This window comes from Octodon degus, unplaced genomic scaffold, assembly GCF_000260255.1.
Source record: "Octodon degus isolate 3935 unplaced genomic scaffold, OctDeg1.0 scaffold00040, whole genome shotgun sequence".
In the NCBI taxonomy this organism is placed as follows: Eukaryota; Metazoa; Chordata; class Mammalia; order Rodentia; family Octodontidae; genus Octodon; species Octodon degus.
Genome location: NW_004524616.1, coordinates 5,762,435 through 5,779,786, shown reverse-complemented (window position 1 = coordinate 5,779,786; position 17,352 = coordinate 5,762,435). Strand labels below are relative to the sequence as shown.

Sequence of the window (17,352 nt, the reverse complement as noted above, 5' to 3'; positions counted from 1 at the left end):
AGAGAAAGAGATAGAGATAGAGATAGAGAGAGAGAGAGAGAGAGAGAGAGAGAGAGAGAGAGAGAGAGAGAGAGAGAGACTGGGGATCCAATCTAGGGCCTCCACACTGAGCTACATCCTGATCTTTTTTATTTTTTTATTTTGAGACATCTTACTAAGTCACAAAAGTTGCCCAGGGTAGTGTTCAAACTTTCACTCCTCCTGTCTCGGTTTCCCATAATGCTGAGATTACAGGCATGTGCCCCAAGCCTAGCTTTTCTGTTCTGTTGTCTGAGACAAGGTCTTACTATGCAGTTCAGGCCAGTCTCAAACTTGCTGTGTAGACCAGGCTAGCTTCAAGCATGAGATCCTCTTACCTCAGCCTCCCAAGTGATAGGATTACAGATCTGAGCACCATACCTGGCAAGAAACCCCTACATATTGATTCAAGTTAAGTTTGATGGTGTTTATTTGTTTTGGGGTACCAAAAAGCAAACTCAGGACCCCACGCTTGCCAAGCTGATTCAAGTAAGTCTAAGTTTGTTCTTTTCTCCCTCCATGAAACCCAGGAGTGTTTTTTTTATTTATGTTTCTTTTCTTTCTTTTTTTTTTTTTTTTTTTTTTTTTTTTTTAGGGAAGGGTCTACAAGGTGTTCAGGGTCTCACTACTAGAACGAACTCAGTGATTTTCCTGTTTACAGCCTTCCAAGAGCTGGGATTACAGGTGCACCCAGGAGTTTTTTAGATAATAATAGCAAAAACAGCATTATAATTACCATCGTGGGGCTGGTGAGATGGCTCAGTGGTCTAAAGCGCCTACTTAGAACAAGCTTAGCAAAGCACAAGGACTGCGGTTCAATCCCCCAGCACCACATGCCAGCCAGCCCCGCCCCCGAGTGGGCTGAGCTACCCCCCACACACTCATAAATAAATAAATAAAATTTAAAAATAATAATTACCATCGTATACTGAGGCCATACCTTGAGTATTTAGTACAAGCCTGACACCATGCTAAGCACTTTTCATGACTTATCTTGTTTAATCCTTACTAATATTGTTATTATCCACATTTACAGTTGAGGAAAATAAGACTCAGGCATGTTAAATCATTTGCCCAAATTCACATAGCTATTCAGTGGAAGAGCTAAAATTTGAACCCTGGCCCCACAAGAGAGGGTGTTTCAGAGCCTTCAAGGGACCCTTGACTGGGGAGTATGCAGTGGACCCCAGCTACATGACCTCTAGCCCTCAGCCAGTCTACCTTGTTCTCCCAGCCCTAGCCTCAGCCCCAGCTTTCCCAGCCAAGGTGCTGGAGATAATGAATGAGATGCTCTGGTTGTCATGGAGACACCATGGCAACACTGCACTTTCGGGAAATGCCACAGTAACCGTGGCCACTGCTCTAGACTTGAAAGTCACTCCCTACCCAAAAGTGCTCTGGACCCCATAATCCTCTCAGGTCCCACAACAGAAGGGGGGACTTCTTATAGAGCAAGCTGTCCAAAGACCAGAAGTGGGGAAGTGGTCCAGCTTGGGCCCTTGATGAATGGGTGGGCTCAAGGAATGAGAGCAGAGCTCCCTGAGGGCAAACACAAGACTGAGCTAGCTGCACCTCCAGTGGTGAAGTGTGTCCAGTAACCCAGCCCACACACTCACATCTATGTGTCAGCAGGCCCCTGGCAGGGGCTGTGTGTTCATCCCATTTCACCCCAATAATCCAAGAGCTGCCAGCCAGTTTGGTGGCTGGCAGTGTCACAGTTAAGTCTCAGCCTGGAACCAGCCTCCCTGGGCTTGAACTCCAGCTCTTTGGTTTACTGACCTTGTGACCTCTGCAAATCTCTTAACTACTCTGAGCTTCAGTTTCCCCAACTGATTTGTATTATTTAATCTGTCTAGAGGGATACCTGCCAAGACCAAGAGATGATCTAGGCTAAAAGAATGATTGCCCATTCAACAGATTTGAAAACTGAGGCTCAGGGAAGAATTGGCCTAAGGACATTCATCAAATTCCCAACAGATCCAGAAAGAAAGGACAGGAGTTTGGACTGAAGCCAGAAGGGGTGAGGAAGAGGATGAGCTCCAGGAAAGAGTCTACTTTACCCCGGGAGGGGGGAATGAGCAGATGATTCGCCCTATTCCCTCAGCCTGTTATTCACCAAGCTCCACCAGGTGCCCAGCACAGCTCTAGGCCCTGAAAAAGCAGTAATGACCCAGACCTTCAAACAAAGCAGGTTTCCAGAGACCTTCAAGCATGTTGGTCTTCTGTCTGGGGTGATGCTGCTGGGCCCTGGAAGAATGGGTGGGCTCAGGGTGACTGGGGGAAGCCTTCACACGCAGGGGCTCAGACAGCACCTATTTTGTGTCTGGGCTAGGTCATTCCTGAGAGTGTTCCTATGCAGCCCACTGACCTGCACACACACTAACTCACATGCATGTGGATGCCAGGGTAAAACCTCACCAGGCTGGGAGGCACCACAGGCTTTGGGAGGGGCAGGGGAGGAAGGCTGAGAGAGGTCAATGAGAAAAACACCTTAATGGGTAGCAGGGCTTGCTTGGGCGGGGAAAGGGGTGAGAGGCAGTAGTGACAGCAGGCACTGACTGTCCCACAGGTACCCACCCAGTCACTCCCTACAGCAGAGTCCACCCCTCCCAGTCTGCCACACCCACAGCAGTCACACCACCACCTACCAGCAGCCACACCCCTCAGTCACTCCGCCACAGCCTGCCCCACCCACCTCACCCTCCACATTCACTTTCCAGCTGTGCAGTTTCTCAGCGCAATCACACCCATGGGAGGCCAAGAGAGCAGATGTAAATCCCTTCTCTAATGCTATCACTGTGTGCCCCACCCACCCCACCCCACCCACAGTGCTGCCTGGCTGAGGGCCAGCAGCCACCTGTTGGTCACCCAAACCACCACCAGGACTGCCACCAGCAAGGACTGTCAGTAGTCTGGCTGGTAGTCACAGTGCAGTCTGCAGTGAGCACAGGGGACACAGGCCTGGAGAGAGGGATGGGAAAGAAGCCCAGACACGGGCTGCCAGTCTGCCCACCGCCACCAAAGCCCTGCCCACGTTTCTTCTGGCACGGTCTGTTTTGGCTGGGAGCGGGACTCTGCCTGCTGTGGAACTAAACAGCCCCTGTGGGGAGCACCCTTCTGCCTCTCCATACCAGGGCCAGCGGTGGCCGGTCGTCTCAGGGGCACACTGGCCTCCCACCACATACACCACCTTCCAAGGCCCAGCGACCACCTACCCATGTCAGGTGCTCTGAGCTGGAGCTGTTACCCTGACCAATTACCTTCCCCTTCCTGAGTCTGCAACAGGGAATCTCCATGCTAAACATAGCAACAATGGTAACTTGCATATCTCAGACTCCATATGCCTGCATCATCGCTATTACTTCACCCCTTGGTAGCATCATGACCTACATTCTCCCCATTTCACAAATAAGGAACTGAAGCTGGGAGACCCACAGCATTGCCTGGTGAGTCACTGGGAAGCTCAGCACAGAGCTGGGCTCATCCTCCCTCTGTCCACCTGAGACAGCTGACATCTCCAGGTGTCCTACACATCCTGTTCTCGGCTCCCTTTTGTGGGTATTTTAACATCACCACCAGAGGTTAATGAGAGCTCCTAGAAGAGGCCCCACAAAGCTCCACCAATCAACAGGTGTAAAACTCAGCTTAATCCACACTTTTCAACTTGATTATCTGTCCTGGGCATCCTGGCAGGTAGGGACAGACTATAATATAAGAAAGCCTCGGGAACCTAGACACCACTTGCTGAGAACTGGCCTTTCTCCCAACATGGTCTGCACTGAATGCTCACCTTTGCACCAGATCTGAAGAGAGGGTTTACCAGGCAAACAACCTGGACAGCCAGGGGCAGGGCCATATGGGGAGCCGGAGGCCAGACCAGCTGCACTCAGGCCCAAGGACAAGATTCTTTGCTTTACCTCCCTTGATCCTCACACCCCAGAGGTAATGCCATTGCACAAGCAGTGGCAAGGCAATGCTCTTAATAGACAAGGAGACCCAGAGAGGGCAAACTGGTGAGAATGGCCTCCCTGAGCCCACCTTGAAGTCCCTCTCATTACCCAAAGGGTCCCGGTGCACACCATCCCACACTGCTCCTTGGACATGTCCAGCTAGGAAACTGCTGCCTGCAGGCATCCAGCCCAGGACTGTGGACCCAGCTTCTCCAGCAAAGCTTACATAGGCAGAAAGCTATACCTCCCTCCAGAAAGGCAGGCCCTCAGCCAGAGGACTCCTGAGAAAGGGGGCAGCCTCCAGCCCCTGGGCAATGGCCTTGTGCTAAGAGGGCAGAGGTAGGAGAGGATCAGAAGCAAATAATCTCAGCTGGCAAAATGACTTAGAATAGTGGTGACCAGCAGCTTCATGGGCTTGGTGCCTGTAAGGCACAAGACCAGGTACTTCCCCACTATTACGGTTATTTGCTGTTTATTCCCAGTGAAGTAAAAATAATTATGTGCTGGGAGCTTCTTCCATCTGCTGCCCTGCAGAGGAGCTGGGCTACCTAACATGTAGCTCCCACATGCCCAGCTCCAGGCTGCCAAGTGCCCCAGGAGAGTCTGAGAAGCAGGACCATGAGGGGTCTCCACCTTGCAGAGGCAGAGTCAAACTCCACAGCATTAACAGCAGCACAGACTCTGAACACTAGGGCTAAGAAGGCAGCATCGCCTCCATCTGGTTGGGATCAGAGGACAGAGCCCCAAGAGAGGAGGGGAGATGATTCGGCGCCTCCAAAGTTTGCTGTGTGTCTCTGGGCAGCACCTTCCCTCCTCCGAGCCTCTGCTTCCCCAGCTGCACAGACATGTGGACCACAGCAGAAGCTGGATATTCTGGGGGTTACAGAACCTTGTAATAGGCTAATGATGGCTGCTAGCAGACTTCCCCCAGACACACCAATTTAGACTAGCTTCTACTGAAAGCCACACAAAGCGCATGGAAATGCTCCAGCAGCACCTCATCTTTGACAAGCCCTGGCTCTCCAAGACTAGACAAGGACTAAAGCCATGAATGTCCATCCGAACATCCTGGGACTCATCATTCTGGCTCCCTCAGGGCCCTGAGGATCTTTTGCTTTGTGACCTGCTGGACTCAGGCAGATCTGTGGACGGGTCTAGCAGTCCATCTGGGGGCACTGCAGCAGAACCTGACACTTCCTTCACACTCCTCTTTCCTGACTGAAGGCTGCCAGCCTGGGCCATCACCCTGGGGTACTGCCAGGAGCTGGGAGGCTTCAGGTACCGGCTCCTGGTACCACCTACAGCTGGAGCCCTGTGCTGAGCTCCAGGCCAGCTGTATCCACAGGCCTCCTGCGTGGGTACACACAGTATGCACATAGTCAGACACATCTAGGACAACTGCACAGGGCAGAGGGCTTGGGATGGTAGCCAGGGGTGTGGGAAAGCCAGAACAGACTAAGGGGTGCCAGAGAGAGTGACAAGACTCACCAGAGTTCCAGGAGCTCCAGGCAGCTGCTCAGTTCCTCTGCACTTGGCTGTGCCTTCTCAGTGGTTCCACACTCCTTACTTCACACGGCTGCACCTAATCCAAGAGCCAGAACAAATGGCATTACTGTCAGCCCAGTCCCCTCCCCAGGAGGGAGGTGGCCTAGGGCACTGTCAGCCACCAACCCTGTTCCTGGAAACCTTTACCACCCTCAACGCCTCCCTTGCCAGGGCCACCAGCCCCTACCTCCCGGATTCAGAGGAGTTCCCTCCCCCAAGTCTGCCTCGGGCCTGGGGGCCCTGCAGCAGGCAAGGTCCCACCAGGAGGTGCCCTCCAAGGACAAGGAGAAAGCCTGTTCCCAACCCTCATGCCAGTGAGTCCTCTGGTCACTCTCAAGAAAGGTGGTAGCCAGGAGCAGGAGCCCACGCTGGCAAAAGAGATAAGGGGCCTCCATCTCTGCTTGATAGCCCACGTGAACTTAGACAAGGCCCTTTCCCTCCAGGCCTCAATTTCCTGACCTGTCCTTGGATGAAGAGGAAGATTGATATCCCCTCAAGACCCAGCTGGTGGTCAAAGTGTCTGCTACACTGGCTTCTGTCCCCAGCCCAGTCAGCTGCCAGGCCCTTCCCTCTGCCCCACCCCACAGGGAGGAAGAAAGGTGACTGGCAGAAATACAGAACAGATTAGAGTCCATCAAAACGCTGTAGCTGAAAACGCTTTACAAAGCTGAGGCCCAGAAAGGAGAGGTGACTTAGCTGGTTACACAGTGATCTGGGCCAGGACAGGCCAGCCTAGGATAGCCTGGAGGTTTTCCAGTATCCCAGCGCTAGTGGCTTCTTTGCAGAAAATACTTCAAGTGTCCACCCCAAAAGGTATGTGCCTCCTTAAAGGATGCCAAAGGTAAGCAAAGGCCCTCAGCTGATAGCAGTATCTCAGCCTCAACAGCAGCAATAGGGAAAAAAGGGACTGTCTGTCTGGGGCCTGGGACAGAGGCCAGGCCGAGCTTCCTTCCAGGCACTCCTTCACGCCACGCGGGTGGCCTGGGGGCCTGCCAGCCACAGGTAAATCCTTAGGAACCTGACCAGGGATTAACAGCCTTGGCCACCCCAAGTAGTCACCTGAAGCCCCATGAACTGGCCCAGCAGTGGTGACAGGGAGAATGATCCAGAACTCCCCAAGACCAGCTGGCTCTAGAAGGCGCCAAAGCCTTAGGAAACTGAAAAGCATCCAGGCCCCATGATGAGAGCAGGGCAGTGGGGGGCCCACAGGCTAGGATGGCACAGGCAAAGGGGACAGCTTGGAAATACTCAGATCTGCAGAAGCCCCCTAATCTCCCAGAGACCTGGTGGGCATAACACGGGGCCTGCTGAGACCAAGAAGGCATCACTGAGGGCCGCATGAAAGCAGCCTGTCCCTCCGGACCTGCTGGGGCTTGTCACCAGGACAAGAGCCTACTACCAACACACCACACACCTCGGTTGTGAGAGACTGGGCACACTTCCAGCAGGCACAGCTTGGGGAGGGGGGCGCAGGTGGTGCCTGTGGGTGGAGGCCCCAGCTTTCTCTAGAGCTTGGGCAGCTGCAGGGAAGACACAGCAAAAAGCATCAGGTGACTTACTTCACCAGGCCAACAATGAGGGGGACGAAGGCTTCTGTGACACTCTAGAGGTGCCTCCAGGTGTCTTTAACAGTACACAGGGGCAGGCCCAGGCAAAAGCAGGACCATGCTCAGCAAGGCATGAAGGGCAGGGATACAGCCCAAGAAGGTCCTCACTCCATGCAGCTGCACACCCATGCTACACGCTTCCAAGGACTGTGCCTGGAGACCGCGCTTGCCTCAACGTCAGTCCAGTCCTGGACTCACCTGCCTGTGGCCTCAGGCAGCAGCACCCTTCCTTTGGGGCCTTGTTTGTATTTTCACACTGAGCTTAACTGAGCCAGACATATGGCCCTCCTAGCCCTGCGTTGGGCTATTTCATAGGAAGCATAGCGGCCTTTGGCAATCCCCAGAAATGGGCACAACAGCCCCAGCTGCACATAATACCATCACCCACCACACCTGCAGTGGAAAGCACTGCGCACAACTGTCCCTTGGCACCAGATGCTGGGCTCTTTGCTAAATTCACCACCTCCACATCCACAGAGCCTCATTTTGCAAATGTGGAAACTGTGGCTCATACAGGCTAGGCAACTTGTTCAATCTCACACCTGGAAAACGACTAGCTGAGATGCAATCCAGTGACTTCTAGCTCTTAATTCCCACATCCTGTGGCATCAGCTGTTGGGAGCCCAAAACCCACCAGGCCCAGAAAATATACAGGGTCTTTGCACCTCCCACATTTTCTAGCACATAATGCTGAGGCCAGCATGCAAAGTGGCTGGGACAGGCGGGAACGGGAAGCCTGCGTGGGTGCTGAGCATTCCGCACACTGACCGGCCTGCAGCCAGCCAGTTGTTCCTCACCGTGGCCACAATGTCCTCATTGCCATCTGCACAAGACAGCCACCACCCGCCATTTGTAAATTGCTGCATACTAAAAGCTCTTTCACAGGCCTTGCTTTGGCTGCACAACAGTTTTGTAAAAACACTATTGGGATTTTCCCCCCTTTTCTTAGAAGAGGAAAGTAGGGGTCCCAGAGAATGAAGGACCCTCAAAAGGCACAGAGAAGTGGTGCTTGAGAGTGAATCTGGGCCCTACAGTCTGGGTCTCCCCGTTGCTCCCACCAGACCTGATGGGCCTCTGTGACAACCATTTGGGAGCTCGCTCCATGCCACCTCTTCAGTGTCTTCTCAGGCACCCATCCCTACCACCCCATTAGTTAGTGCTGCCACCACTTTCACTGCACAGACAGGGGATGCTGAGGCCCAGGAAGGAGGGCCATTATGCCAGGGTCACCAGGCTAGGAAGGGGCAGAGCTGCATTCAAGCCCACATGGTTGGTTTCCATGGCTTAAGGCCTAAAAACCTCTGTACTGCACAGCTACCTGGGAGGCTCCATCTCAAGCAGTCACTGGAAAGGGACAGGAGGCCAGACACACCAAGCAGTGTGTATGCCTGGCAGGGCATGGCAAGATTACGATAATAAGAGGGCAAACAAAACTCTCAGGAGCCTAAGAGGGAGGCTGCTGTAAACGTCTGTCTGGGCAATAGGCCAGGAGTCTGAGGAGAGGACATGAGAACAGAAGGAGGTGACAGATAGGAGAGGGAAGCTGGGTGAGATCTTGGTCAAGTGTCTTGCTTTTTCTGCAACTCAATTTACCCAAATGTTAAGGAAAGTCCCTGGGACATCTCCAGAGCCCCCATCACCCTGAGAGACCCTTGGACCTGGGAAAACAAGCAATGCCCAGTGACGCCCTGGCCATAAGCCCCAGGGACTCTGAAATGTCCTTGGCTGTCCTGGCACAGTTCAGCTGCTGGAAAAAGAGACTTGTAGCAGCGAAGGGCTTGGCTGGCATGCCTGGGCACCAGTGAAGTATGGGTCCTTAGGGGGCCTCATTCCACCCATTGTCAGCCTCTCCACGGCTCCACTGGAGTAGGCACCACCCAGCCTGGACTCAGACCAGGAGCCAAGGTCACATCCAAGTGCCCAGTGGAATGCCACTCTAGGCCCTGCCCTGTCCCACAACTCTAAGGTCTTGCTACGTTGCCCAGGCTGGCCTTTAACTCTCAGGCTCAAGATATCTCCCTGCCTTATCTCCAGCATAGCTGACACTATAGGCACGTGCCACCATGCCTGGCTCAAGAACCCCATATGCTCCTGCAGTCCCATCACTGTCACCAGTCCTCAAAGCCCCTCACGCACATCCACAGAGCTGACCACTAGGATGATCACAAGGAATCCTACAGGGGAATGTAAAGAAAATGACCACCTTCATCTCCAAGGGACCTGTGTGAGACAGAGGTTACCATGCCAATCCTGGAAAGCCCTGGCCAGGAAGGAGCAGAGTCTATGAGGGCCCTCCGAAGGTGAAGGGGCAGGGACTTCCCAAGAAAACTCAGCCTAAGCCCCTATACTCAGGGCTGCCCCACCAAACCACAGGTCCAGTGTGCTCCTGCCCCATTTCTGGCTCCCACCACCCCTGGGCAAGCCCCTTAACCTGATGAGCCACACAGGGCCATTATTCCTCCCTGCCTCTAGTTATGGGTGTGCTATGGCCTTTGCTTGAGTGCTTTCTGAATATGGTGTCACCTCCGCACTCATGGCTAATTGGTTCTAGAGTCACAGAGTGACAACCAGTACCAAAGGAGTTGTTCAGGCTGGAAAGAGCAGAAAGTTGTGACGCAATCAACACCAACACGTTCTACCTGGCAGGCCAAGTACTGCACAATGACAAGGGCCTGAACAAAATTTTCATGTCAAAAGCATCAAGCGCCCTGTGTATATATAAAATATACCAATAGACAATTTAAAAGAAAAAGCATCAAGTATCAAATTTAGCAAGTTTCAAAGGAGTTGAACACCAAGATAGGACTGTATTTAATACTCATTTGGCCCTCACAGTAATGCTGGCAAGCAGGGACTATGGTGGTCCAGTTTTATAGATGAGAAGATCCAGGCTGAGGGGTCATGTCACTTCCCCAGAGGCTCTCAACCAAGTGGCAGAGGAGGGATTCACACGCATACCTTCCTGACTCCAAGCTGAGGTTCCTAACCACTGTGCAGTCCACCAGCCTCTGAACATGGGGGCCAATTCAACACTGCAGAGGAAGTGTGGCACAAAGCTCTCCCAGAGGGCAGCAGGGCCAGGACGAAGCCTGAGGCCTCCAGCCTCCTCTTCTACTTCCCCGGCCTCACCCACAAGGCAGGCCAGGCAGCCAGGCCCAGATCTCCACTATGATGTGCTGTTCCCAGATCACTTCTGCTTCTGTCTAAAAGAAGAGAGAAGTAAAATTGTCATGGGAAGAAGAAAACTTTATTCTCACAGAACAGCCTCAGAGCTGAAGAGGTTTTCCAGGGCACTCACCTCCCTGCAGCAACTAGAACACAAAGGTTCAGAACCGTCTCCACCCACCCCAGCACATGCCCTCAACCTGGCCCAGCTCAGCCCAAGCCTCCATTTGCCTCCACAATCCTGCCTGTCGCTCCCTTCTATGGTTCAGTCAGTAGCAACACTGACCTCCCAGGGCCTCAACCCAGAAACCTGGCAGCCAACACTGTCTTCTTCTCATATCCCACATTTAATCTGGCAGCAAATCCTGTCAGCTCATCCTGCAGAATAAATTCAGAATCTGAGCCCTGGTGCCATACTCACCCCGAACCTCAATGCCCTGAGCCATTGTCTTCTCTGTTGTCTTGGCTCATCTGGTGACAATAGCCAACTCAGGTCGGGTCATCCTGCAACCCCTCTGCCACATAGCAAAGCCCTGATGTGCCCAGAAGCCTGGCCCCTTCTGCCCATGTCACATGTTCTCCCTGTGGGCTATCCTACCTCTGCCACCCTCATATACAGCCCTCAGCCTCCTGCCTCACAGCCTTGGGGTGCTTGGGGTGCATGCTCCCTCCACCTGGACAGCTCCCCCCAGACTTGGTCCCTACCACAATCTGCAGCCATGCCTACCTGACTGGCACAGCCACACCCTCAAATCACATTTTCCATCTCTAACTCAGCTTTGTTTTACTCCAAGTGCTTCATGCAACCTTGTACATGCATATGATTGGTTTGTTGATTCTGGCCCACCACTTAAGTGGCAGCTTCACGTCCACACCAGGGACAATGTCTGCTCTGTTCACCTAGAAAAAAGCTTAGAACAAAGTAGATGCTCAGTAAAATCATCTCCCCCATCAGATTCAGCTTTTGGTCTCTGCAGAGCCCTGAAGAGACCAGGGTTACCAGGAGACTGACACCATACCAGTGCCACTGCAGCCCTGAGAGTTTTCACATGATCAGTCACTGTCCAGAGCCCCAGACCTTTCTGAGAACACCAGAACCAGTGGGCAAGCCTTCTCTCCATCGCTACCTGGTGCCTCTGAATTCTTCTGACTACTGATAGGGAACTTCTGGGTCCTGGCACCAGGCTGCCAGAGGGAACATGAATGGGATTTCTCCAGCTCCCTCACACTCCTCCAGGACCACCCTGCACTCCCAGCAAGTGGAGGGGGAAGAAGGAAGCCCAGCCCCAATGCCTGCCCTTCTCCTGTTATCATGAGGGGGACAGAAGGAAGCTTCATTCTCACAAAAGGTATCACAAAACTAGCACCAGCCGGAAGTGGGCACAGAGACAGCTGGTCCAACAGAGACAGTTGAAAAAAAAAAAAAAAAAAACTAGGATGCAGGATGGCTGAAGGGTCCTTTGCACACCCAACCAGCTTCATGCCTCTAGGATGGCTATGACCACGGTTTGCTTTTCCAGAAACAATCAGATGATTGTCTCAGTTGGGTGATCTGCCCCTAATGCTGCAGAGAGAGGTGGGTCCAGAGGAGTGTGGTCTTCCCTGGAGGCAGGACCTGGGCCCGTCTGGCCTCATGTAGCTCACGAATGATGCTAGAAAGTGCTCCTCCCTCTATGCATCTCAGCTGACTTAGCTATGAATGGTCTGTTGAGGCTTCCGGGCAATGCCTAGGCCTGCCTGCTCCAGCCCAACTCCTGGCCTTCTCTTCTCTCTCCAGAGCACAGCATGCCTCTCCTGAACTGTTTGCCAACTTGAGCATGAAATACTCTGGGCCTGGCCAGCTGGGGCACTAAGATGGGGCTCTCAAGGTGTGATCTAAAGGCCCCTGTGCCTAGATCTTCAGGGAGGGTATCACTGTACTCCAGGCAGGGAATCAGAGCAGGGGTAGGGCAGAAGGAGAGTAGTAATCTACATGTATTTCTTGCAAGCTTTCCAGGGCTTTCTTGTACTCAGAACAATCATGATACAGGAGGCAACATCTTAGCTGACCTTAAGGCATAGTTAGGATTTCAATTACAAGGCCAATAAGCTTTGAATGGACAGATGCTAGACAAAGAAGCTAGTGGACAAAGTAACCGCTCTCACTGGAACACAAAGCAAACAGAGGGGAAGGGTAGCCCGGGGCTCACCTGCAGGGAAGTGTACTCCCTTCACCTTGTCCTTCTGTCTACAGCTGGTCTCCTGCTTCTTCCACGATGCAGTGAGCGTGGAGCAAGATCTATGTGTCTGCTGCAGGTGAAAGGCTCCTGGGTGCTGGGCTACAGGGTACGGCAGTGTTCTCAGGAGCTCTTATCTGCAGCTTAATAAGCTGCCTGGGTCAGTGGCTAGTGTTAGAGCTTATCTGGGGGGAGAACTGGAGGGCCACCAAGCATGCTGAGCCACAGGCCCCCACCACATGCAACCTTCACCACTGCCACCTGTCCCCTCCCACAGGAAGCACTTATTGTGCCCCTGCTGTGTACAGTCCTGATCCTAAGCACAGCGCTCAAGAGACAGCAATGTGTCAGGCCCACTCCACAGGCCTCCATGAGCCTACAGGAGGCAGATAAGGCGGAACAGGCTCAGGGAGAGCAGCCCACACCTCGAAGACAGCCTGCAAGCCCTGAAGCCTCCGGAAACTAGAAAGATCACCCGAATGGCTGGCAGGGCATGGGTGGAGAGGAGCACCAAGCCTCATCTCCAGCACCAGTCACTGGAGAAGGCAGGCTTGAGGTTTTCAGTCTTCCTATTTTTGAAGTAAAGCTAGATATCTAGGTTTTTATGTAAAAATCTCCTGTTGGCAACTAGCTCAATATTTGGCATTGACCAAAGTCTACCCATGGGGCAGGCATACCCTGCCAGTGTGACCTCTGTTTTTTAGAAGAAGACAGAAAACATACTGTGGAGCTGAGGCTTCTTCAAGGATGGGGCCCACAGGGGCCTCATGGGCCTGGGGCTCAGTAGGCAAACCAGGGGCCTAAGGCACCTAAGTGACCTGCCTTCCCTACCCCCACCTCCTAAAAAAAAAGTGCCCCTCACTGCACCCAAAGCAAGAATCATCAGCTCTGTTTGGTGCCCAGGTGGTAGGAGGAGGGGCATGAGCCAGCAAACCTCCAGGACTAAATCAATCGGGTGATAGACTAGCAGGGGTCTGATTTCAAGCCTAAAGCTTGAGGAAAAACAGCTAACAACAGCCCTGTGGGGGAAGGGACAGGAAGAGACAATGGAGGGACAAAATGAGGTTGAAAATCGTGTCCTGCCTGGCCAGGCCCTGCTGTTACATAACCCTGCCTCAGGACAAAGCCAGGGAGGGCCTGGGCAGGGAGTTCAGAATGTGAGGAGCCCCCCCCCCCCCCCTCCCACACACACACACACACACACACACACACACGAAGCTACCCTGCGCCGGCGGGACCAGTCCCAGCCCAGGCGCAGAAGAAGCCGGACCCTCTCCCAGGCACCCCGGCGCCCCCCCCCCCCCCCCCGGTGCCCACTGCTGCTCCCCAGCCTTGCCCCACTCTCCAGAGCCCAGACAGAGTCCACAGCTGGGGGAGGAGACCATGACCCGAGATAATGGTATTCACAGGATCGCAAGGAAAATCGGTGGCACAGTGAGGGCAAACCACAGCGGCAAACTCTCACCAAGTCATGGCTTTCCACTGAACACTGGGACAAGCCCTTTATGTGCACTATCTTATTTAAAAGTCCAACAATGGCACTGTGAAATAAATACCCTTATGATTCTGATTTTTACATGAGGATATTGAAGCACAGATAAATAAGTCACCCAAGGTCTCACAGCTGGTAAACTGAGCCGGCTTAGAGCCGACAGCCAGCCTGAGACCAAAGCACTATGAGCCAAGGCGCCGCGAGGCTACCACGCTCCTCCTACCCGCACCACACAGCCATGTCACTCCAGCCCACAGCACAGCACTCCTGCCCCTGGCAGCACCTCACAGGGACACCCAGTACTCTGCCAACCAGAAGAAAATGACAAAACTTTCTTTAGGGAAAAATATACAGGAATGCCTACAAAATGCTGCACCTGACTTCAGGGGCACAGATCCTCCACACGGGGTGGGGGGACATGGTGTCCAGGTCCAAAGGAGGCAGAGGGAGAAGGTGTGCACAGGACCCTAAGCCCACCTCATAGCTGCAAACACAGAGCCCTTCATCCACAGGTGTAGGCAGAAGTCGGGGCTCACGGCCTAGTCATCCCTTCAGGCCAGGGGGAGCTCAGTGAATCATGCAGTGGCCTTCGCCTATGTACCCACTGGGTGTGACTCACAGCTCCCAGCTGCTTGGGCAGCCGGTGCACAGCTGGGCCAGGCATCAGGATGGGGGAGGTGTCACCAGGCATACCAGGCAGCCACTCCAGCACCGTCACTGCAGACCAGACCTACAATGGGTATACCAGTCCTGGCCCCTCACAAAGCACAGGAAGACCGCTGCCACCTCACTGTGTGACCTCAGGCAGCCACTCCCACCACCCAGCCCCTTTTACACCAATTATAAAATTGGGAGACTCTTTGAGGAAGTCCTGCCCTGCCCCACAAACAACAGCACGTGACAAACTTTGCAGAGCTCTGTCTGGGATCCTGCTTTCAGGAAGTTATATAAATATCCTTCAGGGAAACAAAAGTCAAACATAAAGACCCCACTTCTATTTTTTTTTTTTTTTAAATCAAGAAGTCCTTTTTATAGTCCAGCTTCCCCCATCCCACTGCCATTGTTCCAAATATCCTCTTAGGACCTAGAAAATACATTTGGTTTCCGTCTGGTCCTGGGCTTCTTGGTATTCTTCCTCTTGGAAGCTGCTCCACCCTTCTTGGCAGCCTTCTCCCTGGGCACCCCCACTTCTGCCCCATGCATTGTCCTGGGCCACCCTGAGGGCTGCGGCTATCCATCTGCCTGCCATGTCTGGAAATCAACCTTTCCCTTGTTGGAAAATCTACCAGATAATTCTGGTTCTTGTCCCAATAGCAACTCTGATACCCTACACAACCAGGTGAGTTCCTGCTCCTCGCTGGGCCTCAGTTCCCCCAGCTGTGAGATGAGAGGTTTCATACAAGGTTAGGGAAGTGCTTGGACTCTTGGGAAACATGCTGGGGACAATGAGGTAGAAAAGGAACTGCAGAATGGATGGCAGACTCAGGCCTTAACTCTCCCACCCAAAGGAGACCCATTTTATCTTGCTGACTTGATCTCTTGCCCTAGCTGCAGGACCCTGAGCTCACCACTGAGCCTCCAAGCCCTCAGACGACCCATCCACAAAACTGGAGACCAATGTGCATAATGGAGACCCAGCTTGAGAGTGCGAGTGTCACCACGGTGGCACTGTCACTGTCCATCAGCCCTCCCTCAAGGCCTGATTCACTCACTGGACAGCATATTTGAGGACACCTCTAGAAAACAGAAAAAAAAGAAAGGAATCTAGCCAGGTGTGGCGGCACACACATGTAATCCCAGCACTTGGGAGGCTGAGACAATAGAAATTGCAGAACAAGATTCTGTATCAAAAAACACACACAAAAAGAATTCTACAGAATTCTTAGTAGCCCCTTATACTCATACAAGCTTGGTATTTTCATCTATAAAATGGACACCATTGGGTTGGGGTATAGCTCAGTAGTACAGCATTTATCTAGTACACATGAGACCAGGTATTGTACCAACTGTCTGCACAACACAAAACACAATGGAACAAGCTCTCAGCAAAATGGGAACATTAATGGTGCTTTATTTATGGGATTATTCTGGGGATTATTCCTGAGAAAGTGACATGAAAATACACAGCAAGCACTGATAAGCTGCTGATCAATGTGAGGGTCAGTTATAATACCATCGATAAAATTATCGAGACAGTGGGCCAGGAATGTAGTTCAGTGACACAACACCTGCCTGACAAGCACAAGGTCCTGATCTCAATTCCCGGTACAAAAAAAAATACCGAGATGCTTAAAATCACTAACCTGGCAACAGTTAAGGCTCCTTGGTTCTCTCAGCCCACATGTGGCCACCGCAATCACACATGCACGCACACACACATGCCCCAGTACACATTCTCTAACATAGGACCCACACTTTCTGCCCAGCCCCAGCCCTGGTGCCAGCCTAAGAACACAGCTGGCATGCTCCTTGCCACCTACAAACCCACCAAACTGCACTCCTCCAGCCTCTGCCAGCGCCTGATCCTGCTGCAGTTGCCTCACATATCTCTGTAATACACTGGGGTCTGGCTGTGCCCTGATGCTGGGGAACAAGACTTTTTCCTGGGGTGCAGGACCTGTCCCAAGGCAATGGCTCTTTGAAGACAGACTAGGGAGAAACTGGGCTTTACTCTGGGTCCCCCACATGTGCTGTGTATCTGAATACACAAGAGCTCCAGGAACTAGGCATCTATTTTTCTGTGACCTCACCAGATGGTTCTCCAATGGCACCAGAATCACCTGGAGGGCTTCTGAAAACACTGCTAGCTGCAAGCAGTGCCACACACCTATAATCCAGCTACCTGGGATCCTGAGGCAGGAGGACTGTAAATCCAAGTCCCACCTGGATAATTTAGTGAAACTGTGTCCAAATTAAAAAAGAGCTAGTAAAAAGCCACATATGGTAGGACACACCTGTAATCCCAGCAGCAGGGGTTGCTGCAGGTTTGGGGCCAGGCTGGACTACAGAACGACACCCTATCGTGTAAAAAATAAAGAAATAAAGAAGACCGATGAGTGCCGGCCAAACAACTCAGCAGATTAAAGTACCTGCAAGTAGGTGCAGGAGCCAGGGGTTCAATTCCCGGGCCTACAGTGCCGGCCCCATCCCAGGGGCACAATGAGATGGCAATTGAGACTGGGCATGGTGGTGCACACCTGTAATCCCAGCTCTTGGGAGGCTGTAAACAGGCAGATCACAAGTCCGATCTAGTAGTGAGACCCTGAACACCCTGTAGACTCTTCCTTAAAATACAAAAAAGAAGAGAAGAAGAAGAAGAAGAAGAAGAAGAAGAAGAAGAAGAAGAAGAAGAAGAAGAA

The 17,352-nt window shown here is 52.6% G+C and overlaps 1 protein-coding gene across 7 annotated transcripts in view; it reads right to left on the bottom strand.

The window, feature by feature from the left end:
* Ndst1 (N-deacetylase and N-sulfotransferase 1) overlaps window positions 1-17,352 on the bottom strand; it is a 57,163-nt gene that overhangs the window by 31,585 nt on the left and 8,226 nt on the right. For 4 of the 7 annotated variants that reach the window (XM_023715348.1, XM_023715352.1, XM_023715349.1 and 1 more), the window contains exon 2: window positions 5,457-5,550. The gene's annotated coding sequence lies outside the window, so the exon portion shown is untranslated. Of the gene's footprint in view, window positions 1-5,456; window positions 5,551-5,700; window positions 6,063-11,012; window positions 11,197-17,352 lie in introns of those variants that run through there. The other 3 variants (XM_023715347.1, XM_004631304.2, XM_023715350.1) reach the window with 3 other exon arrangements.